Here is a 17,039-nt window from a genome sequence, read left to right on the forward strand (position 1 = left end):
AAACAATTCTACTATGTTATGAAGTCTTTGCATACAAGATTGGCAATACATTGCGCAACTTGGTCAATTTCACCAACGCAGTTGACATGACGGCTGCATTTACTGTGGCTTGACCTTTTTATACTGTAAATGTGCACCCTCAGGATATTATCATGTATAAGGTGCATCCAGTGGATTCTATGCAATGCCTCGGTATAGGATTTACAACTTGTTAAAAAAAAGCAATAATTTAATTTTTGTTTTCAAACGGTTACATTGGTTCAAAGCAAGCCATACTTTGGAACAAGTATTACTTCCATTTCCAGAAAGGGAAAATGTGTCATGCATATCTTTTTGATGTATAATAATTAGTACTATACTAATCTGCAGTATTTATTTTTATACAGAAGCTGTACAATTTTATAGTACACTTGTATTATTTAGATACATTTACTTAAATAACACTCCCCTTTTCTTGTTTTTTTTTCCCCCAAATTTGTATAATCATGTCCAAAATATTCATGGGCTTATTTAGTAAGAGCACGGTAACTCGGAGAAACCACTTTTCTGATGTGGTTTGTATGGGTTACAGCGCTGTGCACGTCCCCTTGTTTTTTTTTTTTGTAGACTACACAAACCCCCCCCCCCCCCCCGTCCCCCCAGAGCTTCCTTCAGTAGAAGAGCTTTTGGTTCATAAACGGTTGTACACCTATGGGGTTATGTATTGCTGGAACCGAACATCTACTCAGACTTTAGCTTTCAGTAGTTGTATGCAGGAAGACTAATGAAAGATAGTTTTGTGGGGTTTCAGCCAGGTTCACACCATTTTCTGGACCAGATCTGGCGGTGCATTGTGTTTTGCTGAGTTCCGGAACTGGCTTTTTTTTTGTGTGTGCTTCAAATGGGCTTTCAGGTGTGTTTGTATGCGGTTTTAATGCGTTCCAGCGCATTCCAGACCGGACAAAATGAACCCTGCAGTATTTTTCAGGTCTGGAACAGACTGTGCTGGTGTGAACAGAGGCCAGTAATATATTAGAGATACATTAGGATGCATTTTGGGTCCGGAAACAGTCTGGTCTGGAGATAATGTGGTTTGAACGAGCCCTTACTGCAGACTGTTACTCTTTGTAAGTAAATAACACCAAAGGTGATGATCGTCTTCCGTCTGTTTACAATGGGGGGAATATATCAAGAGTGGAGCAGACAGAATCTGGAGCAGTTGTCCATGGGAACCAATCCCATGGACAACTGCTAATTGGTTTCCATGGCCAAGTGCTCCAGATTCTGTCTGCTCCACTCTTGATGAATTCTCTTCAATATATTTACAGTAAGCATAAAATATCATCATGAGATCTACTCAAGAATTGAAGGACTCTAAACAGAGGGCAATGTTTTTGATTTAACAATTTGACAGTGGAGCTCGGTGATCAATTTTATAGCTACAAGTTGTCCAGCTGTCATAGGCCTCATTTATAAAGGAATATAATGGGCTATGTTACTCGCAGCCTCTGTTCACAATCTGATTCCTGCAATCAGTTGGGTTCTGAAAGTGAACGGAATTAGTTGTTGCAGACTGTCCTCGTTCTTTATACTTAAGGCCCAACTGTGTCCTCCCTTTATTTTTTTTTTTAAAAGCATGAATTGAACTCTTTCTGTCATCTTTGCCTTATATAAATAAGCACAATGACAGCACCTTTCCAATGCAGCTATAATGTGCAAATAGCAGACAAGCCATACTTTGTTTTTTCACGTTTACAAGTTCTGTCAGTTTGTCTACCTTTTTTCATATATAGAAGAATATCTATATATACTTTTACATTCGTTCTAGAGTGTTTTTTTTATGCTTAGTGACTAAAGATTTCCTATGTTTGTGAAATTTACATGTACAGTGTTTTTTTTGTCCTTTTATTTCTGTGCCATTGAAATACATTGTTGGCAGTGTTTCCGGATGCATTCATAAAATGACCAGTTTTTTGGCTTGGATTATCGACATTGCTATAGCTGGCATGTCTATTACTGAATTTTAATTTGTTACCGGTCAGGCAGTACTAATGACCTTTAAAGTGACTCAGTTTTAACAAAAAAGTATTTACATGTGTGAAGGGCAGACACCTAGAGATGTCTGCACATACATTATATTGCCAAAGGTATTGGGCCGTCGGCCTTTGCACGCACATGAACTTTAATGGCATCCCAGTCTTAGTCCGTAGGGTTCAATATTGAGTTGGCTCCGCCCTTTGCCGCTATAATAGCTTCAACTCTTCTGGGAAGGCGTCAGAAGGTTTAGGAGTGTGTCTATGGGAATGTTGGACCATTTGTGAGGTCAGGTACTGATGTTGGAGGAGAAGGCCGGGCTCGCAGTCTCCGCTCTAATTCATCCCAAAGTTGTTCTATCGGGTTGAGGTGAGGACTCTGTGCAGGCCAGTCAAGTTCCTCCACCACAAACTCACTCATCCATGTCTTTATGGACCTCGCTTTGTGTACTGGTGCGCAGTCATTTTGGAACAGGAAGGGGCCATCCCCAAACTCTTCCCACAAAGTTGGGAGCATGAAATTGTCCAAAATGTCTTGGTATGCTGATGCCTTAAGAGTTCCCTTCACTGGAACTAAGGGGCCAAGCTCAACCCCTGAAAAACAACCCAATACCATAATCCCCCCTCCCCCAAACTTTACATTTGGCACAATGCAGTCAGGCAAGTACCGTTCTGGCAACCGCCAAACCCAGACCCATCCATCGGATTGCCAGACAGAGAAGCTTTATTGGTCACTCCAGAGAACACGTCTCCACTTCTCTAGAGTCCAGTGGCGGCGTGCTTTACACCACTGCATCCGACGCTTTGCATTGCACTTGGTGATGTAAGGCTTGGATGCAGCTGCTCTGCCATGGAAACCCATTCCATGAAGCTCTCTACGCACTGTTGTGCCAATCTGAAGGCCACACAAAGTTTGGAGGTCTGTAGCTATTGACTGCAGACAGATGGCGACTTCTGCGCACTGTGCGCTTCAGCATGCACTGACCCCGCTCTGTCATTTCATGCGATCTACCACTTCGTAGCCGAGTTGCTTCCACTTTGTTATAGTAACACTAACAGGTGACCGTGGAATATTTAGTAGCAAGGAAATGTGACGGAAAACCTGAATCCAATGATTTGGAGGGGTGTCCCAATACTTTTGGCAATATAGTGTTTCTGCAGCAGGTTTCAGTGTGCTGGATAGACCCATAAATGAATTGTTCTGATAGGATATATTTGATACTTTCAGTTGGTGTCTTAAGTATGCTGTCCCTCTTAGCCTCATACATTCCTATTGGCCCATGACTAAGGCTGCCAAACACTAGTCCTTTTTTCTCTTTCAGCTCATGAAAATACACTTGGTTCCCCCATCCACACTTTGGTTGCTGAGATTTTTCCGCCTGGCTCCTTCAACAAAAGGCAATTGAAAAATTAACTTTTGTCGTAGGGATGGGTTCCGAATGCGCCACACACGGCTCCAAATTTGGGCCAGCTTAAGATGATCAATATGTAAGTGTGGGAGGTCTTTTTTTGTTCTTCTTTTTTTTAGTGACGCTCACTTTATAGTGCAAACCGCGGTTATGCCTTCTAACTCGTAAAAAAAGAGTTGGCTTTACGCATCATATTGCAGTTATAAAAAGAAAAGATTTCCAAATAGTCAGTGAGTTTTGCACTTTTGTCTCTGTAGACTTTGGGGGGGTCTTGTCTTCTATTTTCTTATGTAAATGAGAATTTTGTCTTTATTGTAGGTGCTGCAGCCAATGACCATTGCATGCCTATATGGTTGTTCTCAAAGCCAAAACCTATTCTGTCTCCCCTCTGAGCCTGACGAAATAAATGTTACAAAAGCAGAGTATATACTGCACTCTTCCTGACATTTCTCTGTTTTTTGTTAATGCAGACAATGTTTTTGGATAGAGAAGAGTTCTTAATGCTTGCCTACTTGCCTCTGCCCTGGTATTCTTCCTCAGTCGTTATAAAGGTTGTGGGCTGTCACTTGAAAGTAGCACAGCGTGTTATTTTTAATCACTTCTGTTTTGTAGCATAAAGCCAACAGATCACGACTTTGTTTTTATCATCTGCAAGGTTTTATGGCTGGGAGCTGTTATCAATGTGCCTTTTAATGTCTTCCCTTCCTTTGTATAAATAACAACAATAGCATCAGTGATACCTTCATGTATTAAAAGAACATCGGGACTTCTGGCTTGTTCACACCAAATCTGGGCCAGATCTGCATGTTTTTTTTTTTTTTAAAGCCTAAAATGGGTTGTCAGTGCTTTCCAGGGCGTTTGCATGCGTTGATGCGTCTGCATAAAAAATGGGGCATGCTGCAGTTTTTCCATATGCTCTAGAACTGAACGCTGCTGTGTGAACTAGAGCCCGAAATACCATTGGAATACATTGGATGCTTTTTTGATGAGTTCTGTAACTGTTCTGCGTCTGCTCCGCACCTGGTGTGAACAAGCCCTCCAAAGATCTCTGGATCAGGGTGCAGAGAGTGTTGATGATGTGCATTACATTTACTTGCATGCCTCAATCCTGGATCTTTAGCTGTTGGGAAGTTTTCCCTTCCACACCACTCTGCGGTCAGTCAAAATGGGTTGTCGGCCTCACAGATGTCTTGGGGGATTCACCTGATGCAGAGGGCTGAAGTATTCCGGGACCTAGTCTTTACAGCGGAAGATCTGTTGGTTGGAGGTAATTTTGTAAAGAACATCCTTGTATTACTGAACATCTTGCGGTTCTGGAGTTCAAGCATAGCAAGTCATTAAGATAAGTGTGTAAAACCCTGCTCATCCATGCACTTGTCCTTGATGCATATATGTGCAGCTTTGTTCAATTTCGTTTTCTATAAATATTATTTGTAATGTAAATTTTTTTTTTGTGGTTTTGTTTTTTTAAGTAGATCCGATGTATATTTAAGCATAACATAGTTTCATAATAAATATAAGAATTTGTAAAGGTATATTTGGTGGTCCACATGTAGATGGTTGTGCATGTGGTGTGTGCTTTTTGTTTTGGCATTTATCAAACTGACATAAGAAGTGTCCCTTTCTTGTCTACCTTAATCAACTACATTACAGGAGCATCTGGATAAAATAGGGGAGTGGGCAACTATATGGCAGATGGTTTAATGTCGATTAAATGTAGTGTAATGCACTTTGGGGGTAAAAATAGGCAAGCGTAATACAGATTAAAGGGAACTCCACAAGGGAAGTCAGAAATGGAAAAAGATTAGGGGGTCATAGTAGACCACAGTTTGAATAATAGTTTGCAATGCCAGGCTGCGGCAAACAGAGCGAGCAGAGTGCTGTCTTGTATTAAATATAGATCGCTGGTTCGGCCTCATCTTGAATATGCGGTCCAGTTTTGGTTGATGATTCCCAGAAAAAAAAATGTCCTGGAGCTGGAGAGAGTCCAGAGAAGGGCAACAAAACTAATTAAGTGGGATGGAGAACCAAAGCTGTGAGACAAGGTTACTTAATGTGCCCATACACCTTACGATTATCGGACAAAACTTTTCGTCCGATCGAATAGTCGTACGATTTTCGTACGGCAGCCCCATCCTGCCCCGATCGCAAGAATCATTTAGCCGTAATTAACCAAAAGCACCTGGATGAAATGCGGTAATTGATTTGCCGTATTTTTGTAAGCGCAGTGTACATCGTACGACTTTTGACGGACGGAAACGCCAGCAACCTTACGACAGTCGTATGATCTAGCAAAGTTTTCAAACATGCTTGACCGTCAAAAGTCGTACGATTGTACAGTAATGTCGGTCGGACACTGCAATGCACACATACGATTATCGGACGAAAAGTCGATCGCATATGAAAATCGTACGATAATCGTAAGGTGTATGGGCACCTTTTAATTTAAACATGTTCATGCTGTGAGGATATTAAGGCCCGGTTCACACCTGGGTGTTTTGTAGCGCGTTCGAACGCTCTGCAAAACGCTCAAACACCGAAATCCCATTGTTTCCTATGGGTATGGTTCACACCTGGGCGTATTTCAGCCCGTCTGAACGCGCTCCAAAACGGCCTACGCCCAAAGAAGTACATGTACTTCTTTGGGGCGTTTTGGTCTCGCGTTCCCATTGGGATACAGCCAAGTAGCCCACGGAAACGCGCGTTTGTTGCGTGGTTTTTTTACCGCGAATCGCGGTAAAAACGTGCAAACACGCATATGCAATACGCCTAGGTGTGAACCCAGCCTAAGAGGGGACATGATTTTGATCATCAATGGCGATGGCAACATCCGCAATAAACTTTTTTTTTACTGTAACTCCATAATAAAGACTAGAGGCCACCACCTAAAATTGGTGGAGAATAGATTTAACCGCAAAGGGCGTAGGGGCTTCTCAGTTAGAGCGGTTAGGGTCTGGAACTCGCTGCCACAAGCAGTGGTATCAGCTGAGCGTGTTGAAGCATTCAAAAAGCATTTGAACAATTTCCTCAGAGATGGTAACATACACCTTTTCAGAATCGCATACATACATGCAATAGGGTGAACGTTATGGAACTGTGTCTTTATTCAACCTCAAATGCTATGTAATTCAAGCCTGTACAAAAATAAATCGAAAAATGTATTCTAGGTTGGAAAACAAAAATTGATAGTTGTAATGCAACAAGATCGATGTTCCTCCAAGGTTCAATCTAAATTCTATGGAGCAAAACACGAAAGCAGCCCCTGACCAGGAAACAAAGACTTGGTATCTTGTTTAAAATAGTTTTCCCTTTCAGTCTGTAAAAGCTTGTTTCTCTCCAAATGCAGGAGCTGAATATGAGTTCATACTTTCCTCCGGGATGGTATTTTTGTGGCTCTGATGTAGGCGCTAGGACCAGGGTCATGTCACTGACACATTTTAGGAAAGTATGCCCCTGCAAATGAATTGCTGATTGAGCAGCAATTACGTCCTCACTTAGCGTATTGGGGTATGATTTCAAGTGCAGTTATCTTGGAAAGAAGAGGTTCTGTAAGAACCAGTCACCAGTGGGCATTTGTAATCTGAATTTCGACACGAAGTGTTATGATCAAAGTTTGCCCCATTCCACAATGGGAAAGGTTGGTAAAGGTATTGCTGAAGAAGTCTTAGTGGACATCATCGGGTCACTGAGGGGTTAATGTGTGCATACAATAAATATTCATCATGGTGGGGTTGGTGCACATGCTCGTGAAGCAGATCGCTAAGGAGTTAACACACCTGTTGTGGCTGAACACTGAGAGGTAACATACACTGCAGCCTGGTCACATGAGTTAATGCGCTTTTCTGGTGCAACACTTGCTACCGAGTGCTGTGTACTGGAGCGGCATCTCACTTCTGGTATGGATACAGGGGAGTGAAGTGTGCTGCGGACACGATACAGGTGAGACACCAATGAGTATCCCAACACACAAACACAATCCTAGAATATACAATAGGAAGTACTAAGAAATGTACCTCTGCAGGATGGAAAGAGACTGTAAACTGTTCACTCCAAGTGCTGAGCCCCCATACTGTGTCTGATCTTGGTGTACAATGACATGGACCGGGGTAATATGCAGTTAACCTTGTGTGGTGGGAGTGTATGGCTGAGGAGTCTGAAGGAGACTCTTGGGAGTATGTGACTGAAGGGATACAGGGGAAAGCTCAGTGTGTGTGCTGGAGGTGGGATCTCACTTGGAAAAGACCAGTGTGTGTGTGTGCTGGAGGTGGGATCTCACTGGGGGGGAATCTCACTTGGAAAAGACCAGTGTGTTTGTGCTGGCGGTGGGATCTCACTGGGGAAAGACCAATGTGTGTGCTGGAGGTGGGATCTCACTGGGGGGGAATCTCACTTGGAAAAGACCAGTGTGTTTGTGCTGGCGGTGGGATCTCACTGGGGAAAGACCAATGTGTGTGCTGGAGGTGGGATCTCACTGGGGGGGAATCTCACTTGGAAAAGACCAGTGTGTTTGTGCTGGCGGTGGGATCTCACTGGGGAAAGACCAATGTGTGTGCTGGAGGTGGGATCTCACTGGGGGGGAATCTCACTTGGAAAAGACCAGTGTGTTTGTGCTGGCGGTGGGATCTCACTGGGGAAAGACCAATGTGTGTGCTGGAGGTGGGATCTCACTGGGGGAAAGACCAATGTGCGCGCTGGAAGTGGGATCTCACTTGGAAAAGACCAGTGTGTTTGTGCTGGCGGTGGGATCTCACTGGGAAAAGGCCAATGTGTGGGATCTTACTGGGAAAAGGTCAGTGTGTTTGTGCTGGCGGTGGGATCTCACTGGGGAAAGACCAATGTGTGTGCTGGAGGTGAGATCTCACTGGGGAAAGACCAATGTGTGGGATCTTACTGGGGAAAGACCAATGTGTGTACTGGAGGTGGGATCTCACTGGGGAAAGACCAATGTGCGTGCTGGAGGTGGGATCTCACTGGGGGAAAGACCAATGTGCGCGCTGGAAGTGGGATCTCACTTGGAAAAGACCAGTGTGTTTGTGCTGGCGGTGGGATCTCACTGGGAAAAGGCCAATGTGTGGGATCTTACTGGGAAAAGGTCAGTGTGTGTGTGCTGGAGGTGGAATCTCACTGGGAAGGCCAGTATGTGTGTGTACTTTAACAGCAGCACATACCCTTCCCTTTGCTCCCCAGCAGCACTGTTTGGCCATTGATAGTGACGTACAACAGTACTACGGGTGTAGTGAGGCACATGACTCGCGCCTCTTCCCATTCCCCATGATGTTACTCGTACTCCTGCTGTCATATGGGGATGGGGAGAAAATCCTTGTGTGAGCCTTACCTTTTGATTTAAAACATACAAATGAATCCTCTGCTCCCCATTGTCAAATGTACTAAAGAAGAGGCCAGTATGTTCAGCTTGTGGGACCAACATTAAAGAGCAAAGCACAGCTTCCCTTTAAGGGCCCAGGGAACACACTATCAATGGCTCTGATTTTTGGAGGAGTTACACTTCCACCCACAGTAGTCGATTTTCTGTTGTGTGTTGAATAAGCTGTTGACATCCACAATATTTCCCAAATGTTTGTTTACATTTACTTGGAGGAAGTAAAAAGTGGAATTACAAATCTGTGCTGTGGACTGTGATGACTCAGATCTTATGATTCATTTAGCTGTGATTTTTCTGCCTTAAATGTGAGATGAGGTCACATGACCTCATCTTACTATGACCATCCTTGGACTTTTCATTTGCCCTGACCTGTGGGAGGAGTCAGGAAGAGCTATCCCATTCCCACAGTAACTCCCACTCAACAGTGATTGACATTTAGCAGACGATCATGCCTATTAAATGAGTACAACTTTGCCTAAATTCTGACAGTAGAAGATGGTGAACCAGATGCTGTGTGTTTGCAGTCTAGATCACACTGCACAGCATAACACAATAGTCTGATCCTCACTTCCACATGTATTACTCGTGTATAAGTGGATATTGCAGCACACGTCATTACTAGGGATGAGTCTGGTTCGGTCTGAACTTCCTTATGGACATGGAAGGTAGCTCCTTTCGTGCTGCCCAATCGGCTGTGGGCTGGGAATTCCCCATGTGCAGCTTGACGCCAACAAAGGTACAGGATGCCCTGACATCATTGATCTTATATGGTTACATGCCTATATTTGGTAAACGACATTTAACTAATATGACTTTGTAGCTCTATAAGATAAATTACATCAGCACAAGCATCCCGCCCCTTTGTTTACATGCAGCTGTGGGGTGGGGAATGAGCGGCCAGCAGCTGATTGGGTGGCAGTGCCAATGGAATTTCCCAGAGGAGCTCGGCTTCAGTCTGAACCTGACCTCATTGCAAGTTATTTCCTAATACAAGTCAGTTCTACCAACGAAGCAACACTGCGCTACAGTGCGTGTTTCCAGATAAAATAGCGCATCTTCCCACCTCCGCACTGTTTTACAAAATAGAACATAGCCATGTTTTACTGCGTTAGGAGGCCAATGGAAGTCCGTGGCAAGGCACCAAAACTCATAAAATGCATGTTGATGTGTTGGCAGCAAGTATTAACAAGCATTGTTTAATGGCTGTTAAAGGAGAACTATGAGGTGAGTGCTTTTCACTCACCTCATAGTTCTAGCCGACCTGTGACAATGAGACTGTCACAGGTCGGCTCAGTAGATCAGGAGGTGAGCGAACATATACCAACGTTCGCTCACCTCTCGATCCTGTCACGGCTCTCTGCCGTGACAGGGGAGGGGCTGGATTCCCCCCTTCCCGATCCGCCAGCGCTGACTGGCGGAACAGACGGGGAGGGGGCGGGTACAGCTGGCTCTGCCTCTAGATAGGCAGAGCCAGCTGTCAGTCACGCAGCTGGGCGGATCCCGGCACAATTGTCGGGATCCGCTTCAGCTGCGGCGTCTCAGTATACCGCGAGCAGCAGCTCGTGGTATACTGAGCCTAGGTGACGGGAGGACTCTAGTTTATGTCCTCCCGTTACCCTAAGGAGAACTATGGGCAAAAGCCTTAACCCCATAGTTCTCCTTTAATACAAAACACATACAGGCTGCTACAACATACATACACATGTAGCCACCAAGCTTCTCTAACAATCGCAATGGTTTCTATAAGAGGCTACACTAAAGATACTTAGCTTCCAGTTGCAAATTTCGTATTTGAACAGGACTTCGTGACAATTAAGCCTTTGCAGGAAAAATGGCTTCTGGTTGCAGTCTCTCAAAGTGTGGCCTTTAGTTGTCCTTTGTTTCAGTGACATCCTCCTTGGTCAACAATGCATCTTGAAGTCCTCCTCCTCCTCTGAAGTCCCCCTTGGTCAAAGTTCCATTGTGAAGTCCCGACTATTCACTTTGGGCTGCTTGCTTTTTCCTGAAAAAGGTGGTAGCCCATCTGCGGGCATTGTCCTTAACATTTGTATGAGGTCCTATGCCAGGTGTATATCACTTGTTTCAACTCTAGATGGCAGTACTGTACTGTAAATTACATCAACCGTCAGTCAGGTGCCAACGAGGCTGACTAATCTGGACCAGCCTAGTCATGCTGTTTCCACCAAGTTTCCTCATAATACTATCCCATTGTGAGTAAGCTAGATACGAATATTGGAGAAACAATAGAGGGCAGCTATATCATTGTCAGAAAAATCAGTTTGGTCTGTTTATACTTGATTAGCTGAGCAGGCCAATCGTCTGTTTGCAAATTTCCTGTGTGTGTGATTTTATAACACATGCCTATATGCCATATATATATATATATAAACGCACTTGCCTAATGCTACAAAAAACGTACCTCTATGCATAGATCTAAATTGCCCCTAAAGAACATTCCGTGTACCCCTTGCCAACTATTTTGTTCATTTCAATCCTGTTAAAGTTTTTTGAACATCAATCACTGAATGTAATATATTGCAGGTTACTTAACCTTCGGTGTGGTAGCTGCATTCATCTTTTTTGTTTTTCCAGGCAAACGCATAAATATACCTTGTGATCCTGCCAACAAAACGTGTAACTTCCTGTGTACAGGAGCTAAAGTGACTCTATCATGAGGAATTATAAGGGCAGTGATTGCTGGTATCCTTCTGAAAATGTGAGTTGTCTGGCTGTGTCTCACAAGTGGAAATTAAGCCAAATCTTTTTTTTTTTTAGTGTTGCATAGAGTGAGGGAGGGTTATAACCCCAGTCAGCTTTTTTTGCCATTTGTGTCCAATTGGAAAGATTTTGCTTCACTTCCTGTCCTATAAACACAACAGGAAGTAAGAGGAAATTCCTGCAAAGTGAGAGGAAATCCCTGGTGGTCACAAAGAACTAGTGTCCCCATTGGAAGATTTCCCATCAATTCTTGTTCCAATGACAACCCAAACTTTAGGATTTACTTTCCCCTTCAGTGATAACGGTCTCCAAGACAAATAAAGCGGATGATTCTCCCTAAAGGAGACACAGACGGCGATAAGAACCTGACCGGTGTTCTAATCCCTCTCCACTCTATCCAAAACTTTAAAAAGAAAAGTGTCAGATCTCTTTAATTCTCTAATTGTTCCAGGTTAGCTACTCGGCATTGGAGTGAAAGCAATAACATGCCACTTTATAGATCGCTGGTTCGAACTCACCTAGAGTATGCGGTCCAGTTTTGGTCACCAATCCACAGAAAGGATGTCATTGAGCTGTAAAGAGTCCAGCGGCGGGCAACCAAACTAATCAAGGGGCCGGAAGACCGAAGCTATGAGACAAGGTTACAAAATGTAAACGTTCACGCTGGAGGTGAGATTAAGGGGGGACATGATTTTCATGTACAAGATGTTCAATGGTGATAGCAACATCAGCAATAAACTTTTTACGGTAAGCTCCATAACAAAGACTAGAGGCCACCACCTAAAATTGGTGGAGAAAGGATTTCAGCACAGGGGGCGTAGGGGCTTCTTCTCAGTTAGAGCGGCTAGGGTCTGGAACTCGCTGCTGCAAGCAGTGGTATCAGCTGGGAGTATTGAATCGTTCAAAAGGTATTTGGATGATTTCCTCAGAGACCGTAACATACAGGGGTACAGGTACTCTTAAGAACAAGATCATACATGGACTCCTACACATGCAGAATCACATGCACAGACACGACGGGTTGAACTTGATGTACCTGTATCTTTATTCAACCTCGAATACTATGTAACTATGCCAGCCAGGGAACTAGCAGGAGAGTCCGTCAATAGCAGCCTCCAAATCTTCTCATGACATCGTCCCTAGAAATATAAAACAATGTTATCCGCCTTTCCAGCTATCTTCTGTGAGCTACAAGACACCTCCTCCCTATGTATTGAAGATTAGAGAGGAGGTGTTTGTAGTACAAATTCAGAGAGCAGCCTAGGGGCCATATAGGTATAGGGTCCATATACTGAGTACAATGAGTAGGTGGCATTAGTCTACAACAGGAAGTGTGTTTGCAGGATGAACAAAAAGCTGAAGAAGAAAACATGCAGCCGCCACATCTGAGCAGTGAGCTGCAGTGTATTACATTTTGCTGTCGGGTTTAGATGCTCCGCTACTGACTGCAGAGAACTGCAACACTGTGTGCCCAGAGCTTCTGTGTATTACAGTCTCAGGTCTGTCCTCGGGTAACCTCTGCTTTGTAGCATGAGCTAAAGGATACTGAAAATGAGTCCGCTAGAGACCAGAGCGATGTATGCCTTCCATTCTCTATATGTGTACATAATGGACTCTAAATTCCCATCTTTATTCTGGGATTGCAGAATATGTGCATGTCATCGGGGGTGTGAAGGTGTTCTCTTTTTTTATATTGCAGAATTTTGGGCCCAGCATCAGCAGAGACAAGCAAATGTCTAAACAGGAAAGCAAAACAGATCAGCTTATCCAGGGATGACGGGAGGGTTGGCCTTAAGCAGCCTTTCTCAACCTTTTTTCAGCCATGGCACCCTATATAAGCAAACAAAACCTTGAGGCGCCCCAGTCTAAAATGTGAAAATTGATGTGGGGTTCCTCCAAAATCTTTACCCTTATCCCAGATGGGGGTCTGGTGCAGGGGCGGACTGGGCCGGGGGGCAGGGTGGCAATTGCCCCCCGGGCCTCTCTGAAGCCACCTCGAATGGGCCCTTGACCCCCGCTATCCCCCCTTCACATCAGAGTCCCCCTTCTTACAATAGGAGACCCTCTTCAAATCAGAAGCCCTCCTTTGCATTAGAGTCCCCCCTCTTTTACTAGGAGACCCTCTTCAAATCAGAAGCCCACCCCCCTTCACATCAGAGTCCCCCTTCTCACACATGGAGACTGTGATGGACTGCCTGGTACTTCCTCTACTCTGGAACCGGAAGAAAGTGAATATAGCCCAAACCTCCCCTAGTAACTAGGCAGGACTAGTCAGTATGAGGCCCTGTTTACACCAGCGCGGTTCGGTCATGCGGATTTGTCCGCGCTGAACCGCCGACATGACCGACATTCCTATGGGGAGCGTTCATGCAATCGTGCGGGTCTGCGCAATCCGAACCGCCTGGCAGCCAAAATGCTCCCCGAGCTATTTTTTTTTTTTGCGCTGATCAGCACATTTTCCATATAGGTTGCAACACAGTATATATAGACAAAACCTTCCCCCTAAACAAGCATGGCACACGTTAGGGCTCAGTCACACTGCCTCGCATTGCGGCCGGCTCACTTTTTATTGGGGTAGGAGGGGGCGTGGCGGGCCATTCAAGTGAATGGCGCCGTAGCCACGCCCTCCGGCCGCAATGTGATCCCCTGCACGGGATCGCAAGGCACATTGAGGGGAATTTATCAATACTGGAGCAGACAGAATCTGGAGCAGTTGCCCATGGCAACCAATCAGCATCCACCTTTCATTTTCAAACCTTAACTGAACAAACTGAAGAGAGAAGCTGAGTGGTTGCCATAGGCAACTGCTCCAGATTTTTCTGCTCCAGTTTTGATAAATTCCCCCCATTGTGCCTGCGGTCCGATCCTGTGCGTTGCGATCAAAATGCTACAAGCACTACTTTAATAGCACCACACAGGGCCGGACCGCAGGCACAACGTGCCTTGCGATCCTGTGCGGCGGATCGCATTGCGGCCAGAGGGCGTGGCTACGGCGCCATTCACGCCCCCTCCTACCCCACTAAAAAGTGAGCCGGCCGCAATGCAAATTCGGGCCGGAACGCACTGCATCTAGTGTGACTGAGCCGTTACCAGTCCCAGGAAGATATCAAATGAAGTAAACAAATAAACAAACACAGGACAAGCTCTTCTCGCTCCAGGAGAACAATAGATTCCGTCCTGGCAACTAGCAGTCTGGAGGTGAACATACAAAGTGAGTGTTTATTACCTGACCCTAATAACAACACATAATACAAACAATGGCTGCAGCCAGGAAAACTGTCTCCACCCTGACTCCAGAACATAGAGTTTTCTCATAAATTGAACTAGAGAACCAGAGTCCCCCTTCTCACACTAGGAGACCCTTCTCAAATCAAAAGCCCCCCCCCCCCTTCAAATCAGAGTCCCCCTTCTCACACTAGGAGACCCTCTTCAAATCAGAAGCCCCTCCCTTCAAATTAGTGTCCCCCTTCTCACACTAGGAGACCCTCTTCAAATCAGAAGCCCCTCCCTTCAAATTAGTGTCCCCCTTCTCACACTAGGAGACCCTCTTCAAATCAGAAGCCCCTCCCTTCAAATTAGTGTCCCCCTTCTCACACTAGGAGACCCTCTTCAAATCAGAAGCCCCTCCCTTCAAATTAGTGTCCCCCTTCTCACACTAGGAGACCCTCTTCAAATCAGAAGCCCCTCCCTTCAAATTAGTGTCCCCCTTCTCACACTAGGAGACCCTCTTCAAATCAGAAGCCCCTCCCTTCAAATTAGTGTCCCCCTTCTCACACTAGGAGACCCTCTTCAAATCAGAAGCCCCTCCCTTCAAATTAGTGTCCCCCTTCTCACACTAGGAGACCCTCTTCAAATCAGAAGCCCCTCCCTTCAAATTAGTGTCCCCCTTCTCACACTAGGAGACCCTCTTCAAATCAGAAGCCCCTCCCTTCAAATTAGTGTCCCCCTTCTCACACTAGGAGACCCTCTTCAAATCAGAAGCCCCTCCCTTCAAATTAGTGTCCCCCTTCTCACACTAGGAGACCCTCTTCAAATCAGAAGCCCCTCCCTTCAAATTAGTGTCCCCCTTCTCACACTAGGAGACCCTCTTCAAATCAGAAGCCCCTCCCTTCAAATTAGTGTCCCCCTTCTCACACTAGGAGACCCTTCTCAAATCAAAAGCCCCCCCCCCCCTTCAAATCAGAGTCCCCCTTCTCACACTAGAAGATCCTCCTCAAATCAGAAGCCCCTCATTACATCAGAAGCCCCCCTTCACAAATATAACCCAGCGGTTTTTTCTAACCTTTCCCAGCTCTCTAAATAAAAGGTTTTGGCTACTCATACACTTCAGAATTCAGCAATGGCAGCCTCCAAACCTTCTCAGTATAACCGAAATATATTTGTTTTATTTTATATATCACATTAGCACCGGAGCAGCCGTGTCCCCTTCATTCCATGCACTGCTATTTCAGTTATATTCCACACACACATATAACAGGCACCAGAGAAGTGCTCATTGTACACTTGTCAGGAGGAGCTCTCAGGTACACAGCGCCCTCTGACGTCACTCTGACGCTAGCGTACCCGCCCTGCTCTCCCATTGGCCGTCCGACATGCGCAAAGTGCCTGTCACCCGGTGCCCACCACCTCTGGCCAATCAGAAAATGGTTGCTGTGCTGCCCTCTCCCGCCTTCAGCCAATCAGCGGCGGCGCACCTGACAAGGGCCGTCAATCAGCTGGGGATCCTTCACGCACTTTCTATGCCTAGTGCTGCTGGCGGCGGCCGGTTCGGATGCGCACTGTGGAGGGGGGAGGCAGCGTGCCGTGAGCCCGGCGGCCTGGGGGGGGTCCGGGGACCGGTCGTGATGTGAGGAGGGGGAGCGCTGTGTGGAAGTTGTTGTCGCCTGAGGTGGGGAGGTGAGCGGAGAAGAGTCACCAGCTGCTGCCTGGGAGGTGAGTGACAGCGGCATCATGTCCTCCTAAAACACGGAGTACACCGAGGAGTCCTCCGCTCCTCCCTGGCCGAGCTCCGCGGTACTTACACTGACACACAAAGCTCGTCCTTATAGAAAAGTCTCCCGCTGCCCATCATTTCCACTTTTATATGTGTTTAGTAATATACTGTACATAGAGAGCAGAGATGTGGGAGAGGCCCAGTAGGCCCCACCCCCTACAGGAGGGGGCGGATACAAGACCAGTCACCCTGTACAAGAAGAGAACATCAATGACAGGTCTTTATTACAGGAAGCTCTGTCCCACAGGTACATTCATGTACTGTTACTCCACTGGTATACAAAAAAAATACAGGACAGATGCCAAGATTGAAGTAAGACCTGGTTCTTGTATTTAGGTATTAGTTTTATAGCCTGGCAAAACTAACTTGTAATGAAACAATTTATTAGCAGGTAGGTTTTCACGGGGGACGAGAGATCAGCGGCTGGAAGCCTGCCGATCTCTCTCTCCCATCAGTCAAGGGAGACCCGCCATGCCAGTCCTGGTCCCGCATGGATGGGACACAGCGGAGAGCCGCGAGAGGGC

General features: G+C 45.7%; 1 protein-coding gene across 2 annotated transcripts in view; it reads left to right on the forward strand.

Moving 5' to 3' along the window:
• Positions 1–5,297: 5,297 nt before the first annotated feature.
• The window catches only part of LOC108786968 (SERTA domain-containing protein 2-like), a 13,513-nt gene continuing 1,771 nt past the window's right edge, over positions 5,298–17,039 (forward strand). The window contains exons 1-2 of one of the 2 annotated variants that reach the window (XM_018556405.1): positions 5,298–5,303; positions 16,429–16,454. The gene's annotated coding sequence lies outside the window, so the exon portion shown is untranslated. Of the gene's footprint in view, positions 5,304–13,093; positions 13,100–16,428; positions 16,455–17,039 lie in introns of those variants that run through there. The other variant, XM_018556395.1, reaches the window with a different exon arrangement.

This window comes from Nanorana parkeri, unplaced genomic scaffold (assembly GCF_000935625.1).
Source record: "Nanorana parkeri isolate BGI_ZX_2015 unplaced genomic scaffold, ASM93562v1 scaffold12, whole genome shotgun sequence".
Taxonomy (NCBI): Eukaryota; Metazoa; Chordata; class Amphibia; order Anura; family Dicroglossidae; genus Nanorana; species Nanorana parkeri.